This window comes from Ranitomeya imitator, chromosome 5 (genome assembly GCF_032444005.1).
Source record: "Ranitomeya imitator isolate aRanImi1 chromosome 5, aRanImi1.pri, whole genome shotgun sequence".
NCBI lineage: Eukaryota > Metazoa > Chordata > Amphibia > Anura > Dendrobatidae > Ranitomeya > Ranitomeya imitator.
This window is the reverse complement of record NC_091286.1, coordinates 15337057-15343906: the sequence shown is the minus strand read 5'-3', so window position 1 is coordinate 15343906 and position 6850 is coordinate 15337057.

Below are 6850 nucleotides of genomic sequence, written 5' to 3'. Positions count from 1 at the left end.
CTAATAGAGCTTACCAAATAGCGGGAACCCAGATACCTGGATCGCTCCTGATAATCAGGCGTCCGGCGCCACAGCTGCATGTGTCGTGGCTTTATGACAGTCACAACACACAGGCTCTCCATGCATGAAGTGACAGATACTGGGGGTGCGGTGGAGAGGTGAGGATTTTTTTAACCCTTTCAGTTAGATTTTATTGCACCCTCCCAATCCAGATTAAGTAAATATGTCTTAAATTCAATTTTAAAGATTCACTCTTCTATAGTGACAACAAACAGTAGCCAGAAGAAGGAACATGTGTTATCCCCTTACTGGTTTGTTACTCTGCAGTTTGCCTACTACTTCCAGTCCTTGAGTCTCTAGTCTGCTGGGGTCTTCAGCAACTCTACAATCTGCCTACTACTTCCAGTCCTTGAGTTTCCAGCCTGCCTGTGCTCTTCAGCAACTCTACAATCTGCCTACTACTTCCAGTCCTAGAGTCTCTAATCTGCCTGTGGTCTTCAGTAACTCTACAATCTGCCTACTACTTCCAGTCGTAGAGTCTCTAGTCTGCCTGTGGTCTTCAGCAACTCTACAATCTGCCTACTACTTCCAGTCCTAGAGTCTCTAGTCTGCATGTGCTCTTCAGCAACTCTACAATCTGCCTACTACTTCCAGTCCTAGAGTCTCTAGTCTGCCTGTGCTCTTCAGTAACTCTACAATCTGCCTACTACTTCCAGTCCTAGAGTCTCTAGTCTGCCTGTGCTCTTCAGTAACTCTACAATCTGCCTACTACTTTCAGTCCTTGAGTCTCTAGTCTGCCTGTGGTCTTCAGTAACTCTACAATCTGCCTACTACTTCCAGTCCTAGAGTTTCCAGCCTCCTGTGCTCTTCAGTAACTCTACAATCTGCCTACTACTTCCAGTCCTTGAGTCTCTAGTCTGCCTGTGGTCTTCAGTAACTCTGCAATCTGCCTACTACTTCCAGTCCTTGAGTCTCTAGTCTGCCTGTGGTCTTCAGCAGCTCTACAATCTGCCTACTACTTCCAGTCCTAGAGTCTCTAGTCTGCATGTGGTCTTCAGTTACTCTACAATCTGCCTACTACTTCCAGTCCTTGAGTCTCTAGTCTGCATGTGGTCTTCAGTAACTCTACAATCTGCCTACTACTTCCAGTCCTTGAGTCTCTAGTCTGCCTGTGGTCTTCAGTAACTCTACAATCTGCCTACTACTTCCAGTCCTTGAGTCTCTAGTCTGCATGTGGTCTTCAGTAACTCTGCAGTCTGACTGTGGCTCCCAGTTGATTACCACTGCTAACCGTTTTTTGGCATGCGTACCTCAAACATCTGCTACACAGATGCCTGTGGCCCATGTAACCACAGGACCTTGGGTTTAGAGGATCCACCTCACCCAGTGAGCCCCCTTTCCGTGAGAGTGTTCTTCATCTAGTATCAGCCCCATCAAATCCAGATATCTGATGAACGCCTAGTTAGGAAGTTGAAGCGTGTTACCACCAATGGTCCCCAAAAAGATTCATCTGAAGAGATACAGATGCAATAGGGATGAGAAAATTAGAAGTCTGAAACTTCCAATTGTGAAGTCATCGATCGGTGTCCAATTCTCCTTCCATTTGGGCAGACGGATTTGTTATTGGCCAGCAGGTGATTGGAGGGGCCCATTACAGGTGTATTGGGTAGACTGGATATATTGACTGCTTATCACGTGTCTGTAGATTCACTTTTGTGTGCTTGGACCTGCCGGTCTGAGGCTCGTCTCCATGTTTACAGTTTTCTAGGTCGTTTATTCAAGTAAACAGGTGCGCCAAGACATCACCATGACAACATCAATACCAATCAAGCCCGATCATACCTTTTGGCATTTTTATTTCTAATTTCATGCTCATTAGCGCGGCAGCTGGTTCACTGGAGACGACGTTCCTGGGGCATGTCACTCCAAGTCAGAGCTCAGTTTTGTCAAGTAATGGCTGGCATGTCATTTCTTAAAGATTTTTTTTTCTAACTCTCGTTCATTTGTCATTTTAGCTTTGTATGTATGCATCTATGATGAGCCTGTGGGTTATGATAAAAAGCGATGGGTTTATGGAACAGCAGAGATATGGCCGGTGATATCTCAGCAGTGTTTAATGACAGATGCTGGAGTATTTTTGGGGTACATGACCTAAAACGTCTCAGCATTAATATCCAACGCACCTTAGATCTTCATTAGGATCCCTCTAATTGGGGAACTTTAATCGGCAGACCCAGATCTCTTGCCACCAGCAAGTCCACTGATGGAGAGGAAGGAAACATTGCTGGGGTGCGCTGTTCTCAGTGATGCAAAGTATTCAACTTTAACTGGTCTTTAAGGGTATTGGACGTTTTGGGTTCCCCTAAGCTTGAGATCACCTGTACCCACTATATTGTACCCACTAATTATCTGGACCCCCATAAGCCTAACTTTTACTTTATACTCGCAAGTTCTCCTACAATGACCAGATCTCCGCTTACGACACCGACACCGAAGTCGTGAGCTGCTCCGTAGCACCTTCAAGAAGCTCATAATGGGTTAAACTAGTAGGTAAACGATAATTTCTTCTGTTGATTTGTGCCTAAAACCACTGCTGCAATAACATATAGTCATGGAAAAAAAAAAATAAGTACACCTTCTGTGAATTCTATGGTTTTATACAGTACAGACCAAAAGTTTGGACACACCTTCTCATTTAAAGATTTTTCTGTATTTTCATGACTATGAAAATTGTACATTCACTCTGAAGGCATCAAAACTATGAATTAACACATGTGGAATTATATACTCAACAAAAAAGTGTGAAACAACTGAAATTATGTCTTATATTCTCGATTCTTCAAAGTAGCCACCTTTTTTGTATATCAGGACATAATAAAAAAAATCTGCTCTATAAAAGTTTTAAAAATTAGGTAACTACAAACTCAGATGAATAAAAGCATACTGTACAACAAGCTTCATCGTGTCCTTATTCTGGAGGGATTTTAGCACACACTTTATAAATCTGCTTCCGTTCATTGTGGCAGTACTTTGTACTGTCATGAACCCGAGCATTTCACACTTTGAGGCCTTTAGATTCCGAGCTGAAGCTCTTGGGTTTTTTTTTTTTGCATTTTCATTGAGCTTTCCCAATCTGACTGTGGGATAAATTTGCTAAGACATCCACTCTTGGGAAGATTGTCAACTCTCTGTAATGCTTTCTAATTCTGAATAATCTCTCTCATAGTAGAATGATGGACTCCAAAGAGTTTCGAAATGGCCTTATAACCCTTTTCAGATTGATGGTCAGAAACAATTTGCTCTCTACGATTATTGCTGATGCCTTTTCTTTCTGGCATTGTGTTAACACATGAGTGAATGATTCAGACCAGCAAGCTGCCAAAACTTCAGCTTTTTATAAAGGTAGTCACACTTAGTGCTAAAAAATTATCAAAGATAACTTGTCAGCTGATACATTCTGCCCAATCTGTGGACATCATGTATCAGGCACTGGCTCTATGAACTCAGCCAGACGTGTTTGACTCTAAAACACTGCTGCGTTTCGGAGAAAAACTTACTTAAGTCAACTTCTGCCCTGGATTGACACGTTTGTACTTAAGTCGTCCGCGTACGTTCACCTATAGAGAGAGACCTGTCAATCCAAAGCAGCGGGCAAGGAGAAACCACTGGGGACCCCTCCTCCTGTACAACTGGTTTACATCAAGGCTTGGTCCCTGGTGGCTATTAATTCATGACCACCTTTATAAAAGCAGAAGTTCTGGCATTTTGCTGGTCTGGCAGCTGACTTGTTCATTTTACAGACATTCACTTAGCAAAAACTGACTTTTTTTCACCTTCTTAATTCTCATGGAAGCAGTAAGGATGTACCTAATTTTTCACACACTATTTCTGCACTTTGAAGCGTTTTTGGTAAATAAATAAAGACACACTGTAATTTTTAATTTACTGTTGTTAATTTAAGGATTTACTTATCCATCTTTAAGACCTTTTATTTATTATGTTCTGAAAAGTAAAACCATAAAATTAAAAAAGAGTGTACTTATTTTTTTCTCATGACTGTATCGGGTATTGATCTGAAAAGGAGTTTTGGGAGGAGCAGTGAAGAGCAGCTTTCAGCCTATCATCACTGCCGAGAAAATCTTCAACTAAGCTGATTGGCTAAAAGCAGATGGCATCACTTCTCTATCTATCCTTTTCAGCTACAGGCCAGCCACATTTGAAATGCTCTTTGAACCTATTTTGCCCTTTTAAGGATCTTTGCTTTTGCCCTTATCTCATGAGAGGTGACTGTTAGGCATATCCCAGACCCTCGCAAAAATTACTTTCCAAGAGAAGTTCCTTTCAGAAGGCTTCTCTGGTGCCCAGAAGATTGGCAACCCTTACAGAGAATCTGTCAGGTTCTGTAGTGTAATCTGAGAGCAGCACAATGTAGAGGCGGAGACCCTGATTCCAGCAATGTGTCACATACTGGCCTGTGTTTTGCTGTTTCAATAAAATTAGTGTTTTGTTAGCCGGAGACTAGATGTCTCGTGCCTCCTGGTCCAAACCAACTCCTGCAGTGATTGCAAAAACAATGTACACTAAAAGCTGCCAATCAGTGGTGTGGGCGGGGTTATACAGGGCTCAGCATTCCGAGCTCTGCCAGATCTACAGCAGAGAAAACTGTGATTATGTCACAACTGTTGTGCCCAGTAAACTAAGTGACACATCCATGTAATCAGGGTCTCTGTCCCTACATCATGCTGTTGTCCGATTATATAGCAAGAAAAAGCCAGCAGATTACTTTTAGGAAGTCCAGAAATATAAAATAATTTCAGGAAACATAATTAAAAAAGAACACGAAGCAGGATTTAAATTAAAAAAAATAATAATACAAGAAAATTCATAAAAAAAAAAAACAAAAAACGGACTTCTCTCTTTTTAACGCATTATCATAACGTGCAGGTAAAATCCTGAATAGGCTGCAATACACATTACAACCACTTGGTGGTCACACATAGACATCTCATGACAGAGTATCGCAAAATTATCATTTTCTTTAAAGCTTTTCATCTCACACTACTCATCTCTGGAAACAATTAGATTGGTGCCCTTGCCAAATTTTTCCAACGTAACCTTCATCCCAGCTCGCCAACCCCCCAACTTTTACATATCTATGAATAACATAGGGGTTGTATAAAATGTTACATTTTATCCCTGAACTTTTTACATTTCTTTTCTTCTGTTTTTTTTTTCTTTATATATTTGCATTTTTGTCGCCCGTGTTCATTATCTAAGGCTATAAAGTATATACAGTGGGATTACGCTCTCAATTTGCAGACATTTTGGACACTTTCCACAATTTTTCATCAGAGCCGATTTTCTAGAATGATATCGTTACACCAAAATTAACTTTCCGTCTGATTCCCAGTCACACTCCTCCCGTAGACTAATCTGCTCACATGCCCAGTAATCTCACTCGCAGACTTGTCAGTGAAATTGAGGTGGAAATATAATGATTTCTAAGCTCATCTTCGGCGCATTACTGTACCACCGGCTCCGCTGGCGGTAGGAATTGATTTATGTTAAGCGGTAATTTGCATATGTTCATGACTGTAATAGATCGGATGACAACAAAAGCAGAAGAAACAAAGATAAATGAAGAAAAGACACAAAACAGTTCTGGTCTCCAAAATTCTCCTCCAATATTTCAAACGGCAACTAAAAAATCAGCTCAACAGTTTTCGTTGGGGTTGTGAATCGCTAAGGTGCGATAACACAAATGCGTGAGGTTAGACAGAGAATTATGTGGGCCCCTGAGATATAAAGGAATAGGGCCCGTTATCATTCATGATATAGAATTTGGAGGGTTATAGGAAGTCACTGTTGTGGCCAGTGATTGACTGCGGAGCTTACGTTGTGGATGATTGACTGCAGAGTTCATGTAGCTAGTGATTGACTTCAGAGATCACATGGGTAGTGATTGACTGCAGAGATCACATGGGTAGTGATTGACTGCAGAGATCACATGGGTAGTGATTAACTGCAGAGTTCATGTAGCTAGTGATTGACTTCAGAGATCACATGGGTAGTGATTAACTGCAGAGGTCACATGGGTAGTGATTGCCTTCAGAGATCACATGGGTAGTGATTGACTTCAGAGATCACATGGGTAGTGATTAACTGCAGAGTTCATGTAGCTAGTGATTGACTTCAGAGATCACATGGGTAGTGATTGACTTCAGAGATCACATGGGTAGTGATTGACTTCAGAGATCACATGGGTAGTGATTGACTTCAGAGATCACATGGGTAGTGATTAACTGCAGAGGTCACATGGGTAGTGATTGACTTCAGAGATCACATGGGTAGTGATTGACTGCAGAGTTCATGTAGCTAGTGATTAACTTCAGAGATCACATGGGTAGTGATTGACTGCAGAGGTCACATGGGTAGTGATTGACTTCAGAGATCACATGGGTAGTGATTGACTTCAGAGATCACATGGGTAGTGATTGACTTCAGAGATCACATGGGTAGTGATTGACTTCAGAGATCACATGGGTAGTGATTAACTGCAGAGGTCACATGGGTAGTGATTGACTTCAGAGATCACATGGGTAGTGATTGACTGCAGAGTTCATGTAGCTAGTGATTGACTTCAGAGATCACATGGGTAGTGATTGACTGCAGAGTTCATGTAGCTAGTGATTGACTTCAGAGATCACATGGGTAGTGATTGACTGCAGAGGTCACATGGGTAGTGATTGACTTCAGAGATCACATGGGTAGTGATTGACTGCAGAGTTCATGTAGCTAGTGATTGACTTCAGAGATCACATGGGTAGTGATAGACCGCAGAGGTCACATG